Consider the following 14,735-nt stretch of genomic DNA (forward strand, 5'->3'; position numbering starts at 1 on the left):
CACTAAGGACTGAAGTTCTTAGTTTGGATGCTACATTCCTCAAGGAGCGTCAGGGGGAAAAAAAAAAAAGCAATTAGTAAGGGCCTTCTGAGGAAACTGCAGACCAGAAGACGAATGTGTGGCCATATATCTGATAGTGGGAAATACTTTCCAGAGGCCTCAAAATTGGTTTAGGATTCTGGGGCTCAGACTAGTACAATGGGTTTTAGGGGCATGAAATCAAGTCAGACTATAGCTTTTACATCTATATTTTTAAAAATTGTGCCTTTAGGATGATGCTGGCCTAACACTGCAAAAATCCATATATTTAGATCTTTAAACCATGTAATATAAAATCTTTAGACATAAAGTCTAATTTTGCAGTTAGTGGTTTTGATATGTCTTTCATCACCTCACTGGCCAATATGTTAACTTACTTTAAAAAGTGACAGGAATAAGTTCATTGCCCTAAGGAATGAAATAATATTGGGTCAGGAGAGTCCTGAGATGCCAGAAGTCAAATCATGTGACAGAGTCCTATGAGGCTAAAGATATTTAATAGATTACCACCTAGGTGAAGTCAAACCAGGTTGGTCAGTGTGAACTGGAAGTGTTAATTAAATCCCTTGAAATTAGGAGGTGTGGAGCTTTGATCATTAGTGTTAATACACAAGCTGATTCTCTCAAGGTACTTACTTAGTAATGCTTATGCACTGTAAAAGATGTATCCAGTATTGACTCTATGTGGGGGAGGAACATATGACTTAATGCCAGCTACAAATGGTCCTTATTCCAGTACACAAGCTGAACAAGGTTAGAACTGTTTTGAGGGAAAACGCCCCATCAAAAGAGGCTATCTTCATAGACCATATGCTCTATGAAGGCACAAATATGAGTCTTGCATGCTGACATTCACCTTGCTGTCTAATACCGTGTCTGGCACATAATAATTACTCAATATTTGTTGAAAAAGTGATATCATGAATATAGATGAATCCAGGTAAAATACCTTCTTGAACAACACATTACATGGTTAATAGGAATATTGTTTTTTGTTTATCTTAGTTTAGATCCCCTTGGAAAATGATCTCATTAGCTTCAGGTGGGAACTTTCTAGTAGAACATACTTCTCCCCCTCCCTCCAGTCTGAGTCATTGTCAATGCTCACAATTATCGCCCATCTTAAAATTTCCTCCCAGCTTCTCAAAGTGCTGAACTCAAAGTGCTGTGATATTATAGATGTCCATTAGAATATTAAAGACATACTGTGTCCTTATTCAGCAGGGGGATCATTTTCCTGATCATAAACAGGCCCCCAAACAATGGCATTTCAGATACACATAGCCTTATAAAGGGGCATGGCCAGGAACTGCTGTGGTAAGAAGACTTCAGCATCTGCCAACTTTTGTTCTTCAGGGTATAATCATTGCAAATATTTTAACATTTCAAAATAGGGCAGAAACTAATTTGAATTCGTGTTTCATAATATTCAGATTATCATGTCATTAAAAGCCTATAGATAAGGCAGAATCAACAAGAATTTACCTACTATAGGGTATTGTTAGAAGTATGCAAATATATCTATATTTACATATATATATAACTTTTTTTTTAGATGAAGTCTCACTCTATTGCCCAGGTTGGAATGCAGTGGCATGATCTTGGCTCACTGGCACCTCCGCCTCCTGAGTTCAAGTGATTCTTGTTCTTCAGCCTCCCAAGTAGCTAGGATTACAGGCATGCACCAGGATGCCATGCTAATTTTTGTATTTTTAGTAGAGATGGGGTTTCATCATGTTATTCAAGTTGGTCTCAAACTCCTGACATCAGGTGATCTGCTCACTTGCGCCTCCCAAAGTGCTAGGATTTCAGGCGTAAGCCCCCACACCCAGCCAAGGCTAAGTGTGCAAATATATTGTTAATATAATCCCTGCCTTTTAAATGAGCAGACAGGATATATTTATGAAAAGGCAAATAATTTCAGGAGTATTGATCCAAAATTCTTTAAACAGTACAATCAGTGAATATTTATGTAGACGAGTGAGAAGCATTCTACACAGAACATGCAAAACTGAAGCTCTCAATGTTTAACCATAATCATTTATACAATTAAATATAGTTGAAATTGATCAGCTATTAAGAAGCTTGGATACATGTGGAAAAATTAATATGACAGTTATTAAAATGAGAATTGGCACAAATAAAATTGGCCTAAGAGAAATACATATGGTCTAAACTGACATAAAGAAAATTAATTAGATTCTAGGTTCTTTTCTAATGCCTTCTTATCTAATATTAAATATGAGCTCCAGTTATGAGTAAAATATATTATTTTAGCAGAGGAAAAATAAGTGAGAAGAGGTAAGAAAAATGAATAACTGTGAATTTCAGATTTTTTAAATTTCATATTTGAGATATAGAAATTTAATGATTCTTTTAAAACCTACCCCTAAAGTAGTTCTTAAAGTCTTAAAATGCAGATGGGAAAATAAAATCATGTTCGAATGTTATTTTCACTTAGGTCATTAGATGGCAGCAAAATATTACAAAAATTTCATGTGAGTCACTAGATGGCAGCAAAATAATTACAAAAATGACTATGACGTTAAAAGCCGTGCTGTACTTTATTCACACTAATTGTAGAGCAATAAGATTTAAAAATTGTTTTTGACAGCCTATTTCTGTTTTTCAAATGTTTACTGTTAGTCATTAATATCTATGCAAAAGAAAAGAGAGTGAAGGATTCTTACATATTTTTAAGTGTCTTTATAGCCAAAAATAAGGCCTGAGGAATAAAAGAATAGTAGTTATTGCACTGAAACTTAAATAATGGGAAATTAACATTTTAAAGCCCTCTTCAGTATTCAGAAGGACTAGATTCAAGTCACACAACACTTGTGTGGCATCAGGCAAGTTAATTTCTCTATGCCTGTTTCCTCATCTGTAAACAGGAATGTAAACCTGCCTCCAGAGAGATTTTAAGAGATCTCTCCAGAGATCTGTAAACCTGCCTCCAGAGAGATTTTAAGAATTCCTTGTAAATCACTTAGAATAGTCCTTCTGACGTAACTGACAATAGGAGTTAACGATGATCTTTTATTAATTAATTTTACATCAACCAAGAAAAAATTGGATGCTTTATTCAATACCTAAACTCACGTTTCTTTCTTTAGGTATCTATTAGTAACATCATGAATCCACACCTCATCACAGGTAATATTAAAAGAGTTTCTATAACGGCTCACCTCTGGTTATTATTGGTGAAAATGGTATTTTAAAACAACAACTTCTGTCCCATATATATATCAGGCAAAACAAGATGTGGTGACATTGGAAACCAGCACATCACTAGAAGCAGTGATTCAAAGGAGGACCAAATAACTTTTCCTGAGGAAACTTCTGCTCTAGGAGTTCTACCCCTCTCCTGAGAAACATACAGAGTTAGCAAAATATCCAAAAAATAAACCAAAGAGGAGAGTTGGAAGAACCATAGCGTTCCTTTTGTTCAATATTGATTTTCAAATGTGGGCAAGATAGAATCCCTTGGAGTGCAGCGCGAAGTGGAAATCTATCTTAATAGTAAATACAGAAAGTCTCTTGCCATGAAATTGATTTTGGATTTGTCTGAGCATGCCATAAAGTCAGAATCCTAAATGAGATGCAGAAGTCACACTTGAGAGAAGAGCTTGTACTTTGGGGGTGATTTGACTACAAAAAAAGGAGATAAAACAGTCTAGGCATAAAATCCAGCATCAAGGAATTAAGTAGAGGGTTAAAGAAATACTTTAGGCGTGAAGGTGTTTAGTAGGTGCTGCCACTTGACAACTTGACCATGTAAGTAATCACAGGTAATGAGCAGGCGTAAGAGGGAATCTAATGGTGTAATCACAGGGGACCACGTGCGCAGCAGCAGCATAAAACCCAGTGATTTAAAAGCTAATTTTAGCCAGGTTAGAATTGACTCTGTGCAGTAAACAGGAATCAAATCCTCCCTTGAATTTAAATCTTCCTCAGGTAGAGGAGAGTGGAATTCCAGGGAAATATTTTGGGCATTAAGTGTACATATTCTCTGTTCCAACATGTCCATACATTTCTATAATATGTATTCAGCGCACTTGAAATTTGGATGGTTCCAAACGCATTTGTTCAAGGGAATTCTTACCCTAAAAGGAACCTGGCTCCCATGGAACTATAATACAAATGGAAGTGTTTGAAAATACTGCGCTCACAGAATTCACACTTCTGCTCCTGTGAGATCAGTTTACAGCAAGATCTAAGGCATCACAAGGGGCACGTGGATGGATCAGGACCCCAAAGAAGGGGGCCTATTAAGGGTGGGAAAATTGTACAAGCCAAGCACAGCAGATGTAAGGGCAAGGCCAAGTGCTGGGAAGAATTAAGAACTGAGAAGGCTGCACATCAGTGAATATATAAGAGCTCAGATTCTCACACTGGGAACTAATTTAGGAGTAACAACAACACTTTAAAATTATGTTTGTAATATAAGAGCTGGTGTGTGTGTGTGTGTGTGTGTGTGTGTGTGTGATAAGTAGTGGCGGCAGGGAGGTTTTATGAAGGTAAATACTTCATCTGTTTCATTACACTATTGAAGCTCCAGCACTTAACACCGTATCTGGAATCTAGAATTGAGCCCAAAGATATTTGTTGCATGGTTGAAGGAATGAATAGATGGATGGATAAACTGATAGAGGGATGGATGGATGAACAGATAGATGGTGCCATGAAATTCCTAAAATACTGAACGCCAGTCTAGGTCCATGAGCTACTGGGAGCTGTTGCCTCATCTTAGGAAGGCCAGAGACTGGCATCTCAATGAGTTCTTATACTTCCTCAATTAGGGAAAGTTCTTGTACTTTCTCAATGCAGAATATACAGATGTCTGTTGCTGCAACCCAGGCTTCTCTATAAAAAAAGTGTGCATGGAAGAAGAGAAGCAGTTTTACATATATCCAAAGCTTACCATTTGCAAATTTTAATCTTCATAACTAATTTCACTTAGCATAAAAGCGACATGTTTTAGGAGATATTACAGCAGAGTCTCTGCCCGCATATTTATCTCTTTTAGCACTCATGCTTCTAATGTGCAAGTTGAAGAGGTAGATTAGCAATGAGTCTGTGGCATTAGACTCTGATGACACTAATTGGCATGATTCATGCTGGCACTTGAACTTCCCCACTCTCTCTTTTCTCTAAGTTTGCCTTAATTTTCTTATTAGTGACTTTAGTTCTCCATTTCATTCAGTTTTGCGTAGAGATGCTTATGGCAAGTTCACATACATAATAAAGATCCCTCTTCCTAACACAAATCCTTGTTTCACAGTCATGATTAGTAAAGTATGATGCTTTTGAAAATCCAATAAGCATTTCCAACGGACACATTCCACACCACACCTGCCAAATAGATGGTAAATTCAGGTAAATTTCCTCCACAAACAACATAGGCCCCATGTATGTTCAGGTACTGATAATTACTACCTCGAGCTTTATAGTATAGCTGAGAATTTTTTTTAAAAAAGCTTTACCTCAGACAGTAAATTACTAGAAGTCATCATCAGTTATGATGGTGGTGGGCTGGGGAGTGGCAGGGTGGAATAGTAAGTACTTTGCGGCTTAACTTGTAGCTTGACATGTAAATTTCAGACAGCCTATTATAAATATTTATTAATTAAAAGAGTATTTTAATGACATTTTATCTGAGAAGGTCTAATTCATTCCTTTTCATTTGTTTTCTCTAACTAAGGGATTGTGAGGTGTACTGAGTCTCTTATTCTTGGGAGTTTAATTGATATGAAACATTGATGAGGCCCCAAGAGGAGCAGAGAGTTGCAGAGAAATTATGAAATCACCACGAGGCATAAAGAAGAAAGTTTACAGCTACAGGGTAATGCTTTCAGCTGGGCAAAAGTATTCACTATTTGGTATATAATTTTAAAAGTATACACAGATGACTAAAATAAGACTCTTTTTTTTTTTTTTTTTTGAAACACAGTCTCACTCTGCCGTCACCCAGGCTGGAGTGCTATGGCGGGGTTTTAGCTGGGATTATAGACACGTGCCACCAGGCCTGGCTAATTTTTGTATTTTTAGTAGAGATGGGGTTTCAGCAGGTTAGCCAGGCTGGTCTCAAACTCCTGACCTCAAGTGATCTGCCCACCTTGGCCTCCCAGAGTGCTGGGATTACAGGTGTGAGCCACCATGCCTGGTCATAAGAAAGGCTCTTTTTGAAAAGATTTCATGCTTTTCAAAAGTGTTTATGTGTCAAATACGGAAGAAATAAAAGTAGGTTAAGGAACTACTTAGAAGCATCAAGGAGAAGAAAAAAATAGAAAGATAAAGGCGACTTCCAAACATTGCTCAAGAGAAATGATACTAGACATGGCTGTGAATACTGAATGAAAGGGCTTATCGGGCACAAGCACAGTGCCCAACACACTGGGCATGAAATACATGTTGAACAGTGATATCAGTGCCATAGGAAAGAAGGAACAGATAGGACTGAGGGTACAGGCGACCTGCAAAACACGGCTCTGGGTCACCTGGGTTTTTGGGTCAGCAACGGACTCCGGACTCTTTTTGAATGATGTAGGGACCCTGGGACACAGTTCTTCCACATGTTCCCACAAGATTGCATTTAAAAAAAATGAAGTGTATATTCACAGTATTTTATTATTTTGTATATTATAAAATATAAACAAAGTAGAAAATTTTAGAGGCTAAAAAATTAACTATAAATAGAATTTATCATGTTTTCTTCCTGTCATGGGGCAGTCATCATGTGCACTCCTGAAGTGTGTACAGGGTCATGTGGGGGGCAGCTGGTGCAGAGTCAAATGCTAACAAAATCATCCTACAGAATCTCCTGCCAACTGGTCCACTTTGTTCTGTCCTGTCGTTTCTCACCAGCCATGCTGGCCCGCTGTCTTATTCACTGTCTCACCAAGTGGAGACTACCTGAGAGTGGAAGTAGAAGGAGATAATTCTATAACAAATCTTTAAAAAGAGAGAGTCATTAAGACTGCTGTGAATTGCTGCACGGTTGAAGGAATGAATGGATGGATGGAAGGATAAATGGATGGATGTATGGAGAGATGGTACAACGAAACTCCTAAAACACTGAATGCCAGTCTAGGTTCATGAGCTAAGAACATCATCCTAGGAAGGTCAGAGACTGTCATGTCAATGAGTTCTTGGAGGAATAGCACACATTTTTGACTCATCAGTTTTGATCTTGGGTTGGGTAGCTTTTTGAATTTGGCTATAACTCTTTTGGCTTGGTCAAGCTGGCAAAAGATAAAAAAAGAAAGAAAAAAGCATTCACAATACATAGGTCTAGGGAAATATACTGGACTATTCCTTCTGTTCATTAAAATATTTAAATGACATTTATTCTTTCAAGTGTATATTATTTTCTAGACATTATACTCAGATGGAAGAGAGAGAGAAAAAGAGAGAGAGAGACACTAATAGAAGCATAGAGCTAACTGCATGGAATAATCTTTAAAAGTTTGTGTGAAATGGTAAAAACACATACAATTTAACAAGAAGCAAAGAATTGCAAAGAAAATGCCATGGGGGTTCACAGCCAGCAGCAGTTTTCTTAGGTTATATACTACTTCTATTTCCCCAAATCTTAATTTTGAGTAGTTCAAAACTTTTTAAGACATCTTTTCATGCATATAGATTTTCTGTCTTCTTTAGAATCAACCTGGATAAACACAAACGAGAAAACTACAGAGTTATAAAATATAATTATCTTTGTTTCCTATAGCCTATCCACATATGTTATAGGATTATATAGTGCTGATTTTCCACTTGTATACTCTTAAGACAGTTGTCAGTTAGTGACACTGGTGAATGAGGGCTCCCGTCCTTGAACAGGAGGAAAAAACTTATTCGTAATGCCTACAATTCCCCTTGCATGGAAAATGTTAAATTGTTCTTATAACTAAAGGGAAGTCAGAAATTCCCCTATACAAAATGGTGATTTATAAGCAAAAGAGAAGTTTAATCATGTGGCGAAGCTAATATTAACTTAACCAAGTCACTATTATTTAGGTGCAAAGCCATCATGGAAGTGTATTGAAGCAAAGTGAAGAGACAATGATCTTAAGGTACAGAGCTGGATTTTGTTCTTTTCTTTTTTTTTTTTTTTTTTTTTTATTATACTTTAAGTTCTAGGGTACATGTGCATGACGTTTATATCATGTATAACTCCCCAATGCAATCCCTCCCTCCTCCCCCCTCCCCATGATAGGCCCCAGTGTGTGATGTTCCCCTTCCCGAGTCCAAGTGATCTCATTGTTCAGTTCCCACCTATGAGTGAGAACATGCGGTGTTTGGTTTTCTCTTCTTGTGATAGTTTGCTAAGAATGATGGTTTCCAGCTGCATCCATGTCCCTACAAAGGATGCAAACTCATCCTTTTTGATGGCTGCATAGTATTCCATGGTGTATATGTGCCACATTTTCTTAATCCAGTCTGTCACAGATGGACATTTGGGTTGATTCCAAGTCTTTGCTATTGTGAATAGTGCCGCAATAAACATACGTGTGCATGTGTCTTTGTAGTAGAGTAATTTATAATCCTTTGGGTATATACCCAGTAGTGGGATGGCTGGGTCATATGGTACATCTAGTTCTAGATCCTTGAGGAATCGCCATACTGTTTTCCATAATGGTTGAACTAGTTTACAATCCCACCAACAGTGTAAAAGTGTTCTTTTCTATACAATCCAATAAACAAAAGATAAGCGAGGGAGTATTATGGGCAAAGCCCTGTCCTAGGGCTCACATGTTGCTGGACACATACGAAACTGTAACACAGACCTTTTACAAAAGCATTACCTTATGTATACTCTTAAGGTAGGGTTCCAAAATCTTGGTACTGTTAACGTTTCAGACAGAAAAATTCACTGTTGTCAGTAGGTGATTCTCTGAATTGTAGGATGTTTAGCAACATCCCGACCTCTATCCACTAGAGGCCAATGGCACACAGCCCCTGTCTCCCCCAGCTGTGAAAACCAAAAATGTGTCCAGACATTGTCACCATCCCCCTCGGGGAGCAAAACTGCCTCCAGCGGAGAAGCTATGTTCTAAGAAGAGGTGGACTTTTATTTTTATTAGATTGATGATAGTATCACATGTGACAGCTGTTCTGGAATATAAAATATTTGAAATGTGTACTTTGCGTATTTTTAGTGTAATTGTCCCACTTAATACTTCTTCCAGTTCTGGTTGAAAGTGAAACTAGGTAATGAGCTTTGAATTCATCCACTACTCTTCAAAACTAAATAGGTTTTATTACTTACAGAAAAGTTAAGTGTTACTAGTTATTATGAAAAAACAAAGACACATTCAGAAACTACATTTTTAAAAGTCTGAAAAGCTATTTACTAAGGAAAGTTGAATTCAACTGTTTATTATATGTAAAGTTATTGTTATCCCCTGCTACCCTAAATAGTTAAAAGGAGTTTAGCAGGAAACCCTAAAAATGGCCAGCATTTTGATAGAACATTCTATTTTATAGAGGAATACTGCTTACATAATCTTAATGCATTGCTATTACATCATGACAAGGCAGGTGCCTTTATAAACTCCTTGAAGGCACTTCGCTGGCCCTCGGGGAGACCACACAGCAGATGGCTAATAGTTCAAACTGTCTGGTTTCATACCTGGCCTCATCACTTCCTGGCTGAGTTACCTGGGGTAATCTGACTTACCTCTATGCCTCAATGTCACCAGCTGTAGAGCAGGACTATGTGAAGCATTCAGAACTGTGTTGGTGCGTAATCAGTTCTCAATAAGTGTTAGTTGTTTTTATAGATCAGGAACTCAAATAATGTTAACTAAATACATGTGAATTTTCATCCAAGCTAGAGAACTAGGGAAGTCAGCCTGTTATTTGACAATGGAACATATTACATGTAATGACAATCATACCATTTATTCAACAAAGAAAATGTGCCAGGATTGTATCTAGCATCTTCCAGACATTCATTCTCATCATGTTGTAGAGGTAGAATTCCCCTCACCCCACTCCGCCCAGTCCCCATCCACAAACAAAGCACATGAAGTTCAGAGGGATTGCTTAGTTTGCTCAAGGTGATGCAGCAAGTTAAGTGTTCGAGTCAGAGTATGAACACAGGTCTGTCTTATTACAAAGTCGATTCCCATTTCACAATTCTATGACTCTTGACTACAATAACAATAACCCTAATTGGTATGCTAACAACATACCAGGCATCATGTTCATTCACATGACCAATTCGCACAAACTAGTCCATTTGACACGATCAGCAGCCCTGGGTACTCATTACATTTCACGTATGGAAACGGAGCTTTGAGGAGGCCAAACAATTAATATAAGATCATGTAGTGAAGAAGTCCTAGAAGCCAAATCCAAACTATAAAACCTAGACTCTTGACCACGTGTGATGCTGCCTCCTATCTTACCAAAGAAGGATACTGAGAGACTCAGAGCCCAAGAGGGAAGCTAGAGACAGGATTAAATAGTTTTATAGGTAGAACAAGGAGTTTGGATCTTTCTGTAAAGGAAGTTGTCAGATGAATAAAAGCAAGGAGCTAGGGAACAGCATGTTGTATCTGGGGACTTCTAGAAGTCTCCTTATCTATAAAATAAAGAGTGGGACCAGTTAACCTCCAAACTTCTTTTAATTCTACAATGTGATATTGTTGCAGTTTGTATTACACCCTCCCAGCACATAATACACCTGTGCATAAGCCACTTCCCAATGGCTTCCCTGTGCAACCAGTATAAAATCCTTTATTGCTATCGTTTGTCTGCAAGGCTCTGCAGGCTGTAGCCCTTGACTGTCTCTGACATCACTACTTGTCTTTTCTTCCTCAATCGCCATGCTCCAGTCACAAGCTTTTCTGTTCTAGAAACTTCCTTTCTCAGGGCCTTTATACTTGCTGTTTCCTCTGCCTGAAATGCCCTTCCCCAGATCTTTTTTTAGTGGTTCCTCAAATGCACTTCCTTCAATAGGTTTTCTATAATCACTGCATCTAAAGTAGGATTTCCTCACTTGTTATTCTTTACCTCATTCCTGTTTTACTTTCCACATACAAATTCTCAGTATTGGAAATTTACTTTCGTTTTTTGTTTTTTTGTTTTGTTTTTTTTTTTGAGTCATTTATTGTATAGTAGCCCCATCCATCTCCATGTCAACTCTGTGAGGGCAGGAGTTATGTTGATCTGGTTTATGGCTATAGCCTCTGTGCTGATGCCTGACACATAGTAGCACTCAGAATGATTTGCTGAGTGAATAAATGAAGACATGAGTCATCTTGTGTAGCCCACCTAGCACATAGAAAATATTAAGCACAAAATAGGAGCTGAGAAACAAGTAATGGTAGTAATGATAACTAACATTGATCAAGCTCTAACTATTGGCACTAGGTGAAATCCCTCACACATATTGAATCATCTTAGTCCTCACCACAACTCTGTGAGGTAGGTATTATTGTTACCCTAGTTTTATAGATGAGGAAATTGAATCTTAGCACAATCAAGCAGTTTGCCCAAAGTCACAAAGCCAGTAAATTAATCCAGATTCAAAACCAACCTAATTTTAGCACAAAGTTATTTGCTAATTGTAATCTGTAACAAAATTATTTACTAACTTCTGCAAAGTGAAACTGCCGTTATCTCCATTTGGATTTTTCAAAGTTTATAATTTCAAGGAGTACTATGTGAGTAGCTACTATATGTATCCTGGGATTCAGGCTAGGTAAAGGGTGCTAGGTGCCTAAGATACAGAGATAAATAATGTGACACAGTGCCCAACTTCAGGGGGCACAGTTTAAGAAGAAAAACGTAAGTGTGGTAGAATGGACATCTCCATGACCCAAACACTCCTCTGTCCTCCCACACACACACACACACACACACACACAAAAAAAAAAACTAAAAAAAAACACCTCCTGCTGCTGGAGACTCATTCCTCTTAAACGTTTCCCTTGAACCTGGCCCAGGTGTTTAATTTTGCATTCCTTACGTTATATTCTAACTGTTTAGCACTGTCTAGGAGGAACTGAATAGCCATCATTTACTGAGTGCCTACACCTGACAGGTGATTTACCTATGCTCACTGACTGAATTCTCACAACAATGAGGTGGGTGTCGTTATTCCTGCTTTACAAATGAGCAGTCAACAGTTTATTGGGGCATTGGATTATAACCCAGTGATTACAATAGTGTCTGATTACAATGCAGAATTGCCAATATTAGGATAGAAGGATGTGCATGCAAAGATCTATGGGAGCCCCAAGAAACAAGTGGCTCTTGGGCTCCATAGATATTTATTTATTTTTATTTTGTTTGAGACAGGATCTCACTCTGTTTTCCAGTCTGTAGTGCAGTGGCATGATCATGGCTCACTGCAGCCTTGACTTTCAGGGCTACGATCCGCCCACCTCAGTCTCCTAAGCAGCTGGGACTACAGGGGCACACCACCATGCCTAGCTAACTTTTTATTTTTTCTAAAGATGGAGTTTTGCCACGTTGCCCAGTCTGGTCTTGAGCTCCTGAGCTCAAGCGATCCGCCTGCCTTGGCCTACCAAAGTGCTGGGATTACAGGCATGAGCAGCTGAGTCCAGTCCCAGATATTTACTTTAACACTATAATAGTAACAAGTATGAGAATATCAGCTTTTTCTTAGCTTTTTAATTAAATATTTAATAAGTAATGTATATCCCACTTTGTAAAATATCTTAACAATATCTTTACATTTTTTGAGAAAAAGCAAATACTTTTTCTTTTACATTTTTACTAAGATTAATATGTTAGAAGCTTTTTTTACTCCAATAATTGGAACACAGACTTTAAGATTTTTTTATATTACATTTTCCTGATATACTGAGTGAATTTTTTTTTTTCCCCTGGGGCAAAGACAAGTACTTTTCTCCAGTTACTGTCAGTTCCTTTACTTAGGATTATTCTGAAATGAACCAATCCTTTCCTCTCATGGAAACATAGGCACATAATAAGATAAATACTTTTTTTTATTTTAACAAATCCAGTATTAGAGTAGTCTTTTGCAGCCAGTGAATCATGACAGTCTGCTAAGAATGCCTTCAGTAAAATAAAGTTAGATTGGGACTGACTGACGTGAATGCATAAAGTTAACTCCATTAAAAAAAAAAAACTGACTAGGAAAATAAAACAGTGCTAAGCCAACCACTGTACTACGCAAAACACTACTAAAAAATTTAGATTGCTTCTGAGTAACCAGAGGCGAACTACTCTCCACCCTGTGGTGAACATGTGACACTCTCCCTAACAGCAGCTCTGTGGGGAGGGCCTGCTCCCACTGAGAATTAATTCACTTTCCAGAAGTGAGAGATAAGGGAAAATTCCCACAACAATAATCCATTTGGTGAACTGCAGTTGGGTGGTGTTTGAAGTTTTACACATATTTAAGAATCAAACATGTTCTTACTTCATCCCTATTAGGAAAGTCATAATCCAGCGTCATAGCAAATGAAAGACAAGCATTTCTGCTGATCAAATAGCCTGGCTCCCTCTACAGAATCCCGGGAACCCACTCTACATTCATAAACTTTGTACTCAATTCTTGGCACCTATCAATGCCATGTCCCCAGGGCCAAGTGAAGAGTCTCACAGCAACTAAGTTAATATTTAAAAATTATGTAATGAATCAAAATTACCTCACTGCACCCCAACAGATACCGTGCACTTACAGAGGCACAAATAAACTCCATTTTGTAATGGTGCTAAAAATTTAAAAAGTGTATTGCTGCTTTCGTGCCTAAGAATTCCCTGTGACATCACCCCAAAAGCCACATAAGCAGAAGCACACAATTTTCTAGAATCTTAGAACAAGAACAAGTAAGTCTAAATATGAATCATATTTGTTTGGGTGAAATTGACTGAAATAAATAGTAAAGAGTGATTTTGAGATAAATATTGCAAAAATGTACACTAATAACTTATCCTTTTATTTATCTATATATTTTCAAATGTAAGTAATGTGATGCCAAGGCTGACACAATCACATTAAACTGTGTCCTGCTTCCCCAGCTGTAACTCTAATACTGTTGCCCTCAGAGATTGAAGAGACCACAGAACCGAACTTCTCACAAACCCCCGGATTTTTTTTGTGGCAAAGTCCCTTGTAGGAAATGAATTCTGTCTATATCTCAAAACAGCCTCACTTACCCATTAGACGCTGTAAGCACAGTGCCTCAGGTCCACAATACTTTCAGATGCTCAGGAAAATGTTTCCTTTTAAAATAAGAACAAAAAAGAAAAAAATAGGTTTTGGTCAAGAAAAATGTTTAAATATATAATATTAAGATATTTTTCTTTATGTCAGTGTAGGTATAAATGCGTGTTTACGAAAAAGGGACCCCCCCAAGGCGAAACGCCATAGGACCCACGAAAGTCATAATGCTGGCTGGCCTCAAAATGTCCTTGCTATTAAACTATTTCCAATGATTCCTAGGTATGCCAGATGCCAAGTTTTCCTGGCCAGCCGGGGAACTTCTCATATCTTTGGAAGAAATTATCTTTCTCATACTAGATTCTTCTGAGAAAAGTGATTTATTAGGAGTTTTGTTTATTTCAACTCAATATGTACTCAACTTAGGACGTCTCCTCACCCACGTTAATTTTTTAAAGAGAAGGAAAGTAAAAGGAGAAGATGAACACTTCATCTGAGGCTCTGCCAGCCTACGAGGAAATGCAATCCTCTA

Source organism: Trachypithecus francoisi, unplaced genomic scaffold (assembly GCF_009764315.1).
Source record: "Trachypithecus francoisi isolate TF-2019V2 unplaced genomic scaffold, Tfra_2.0 Lachesis_group7, whole genome shotgun sequence".
In the NCBI taxonomy this organism is placed as follows: Eukaryota; Metazoa; Chordata; class Mammalia; order Primates; family Cercopithecidae; genus Trachypithecus; species Trachypithecus francoisi.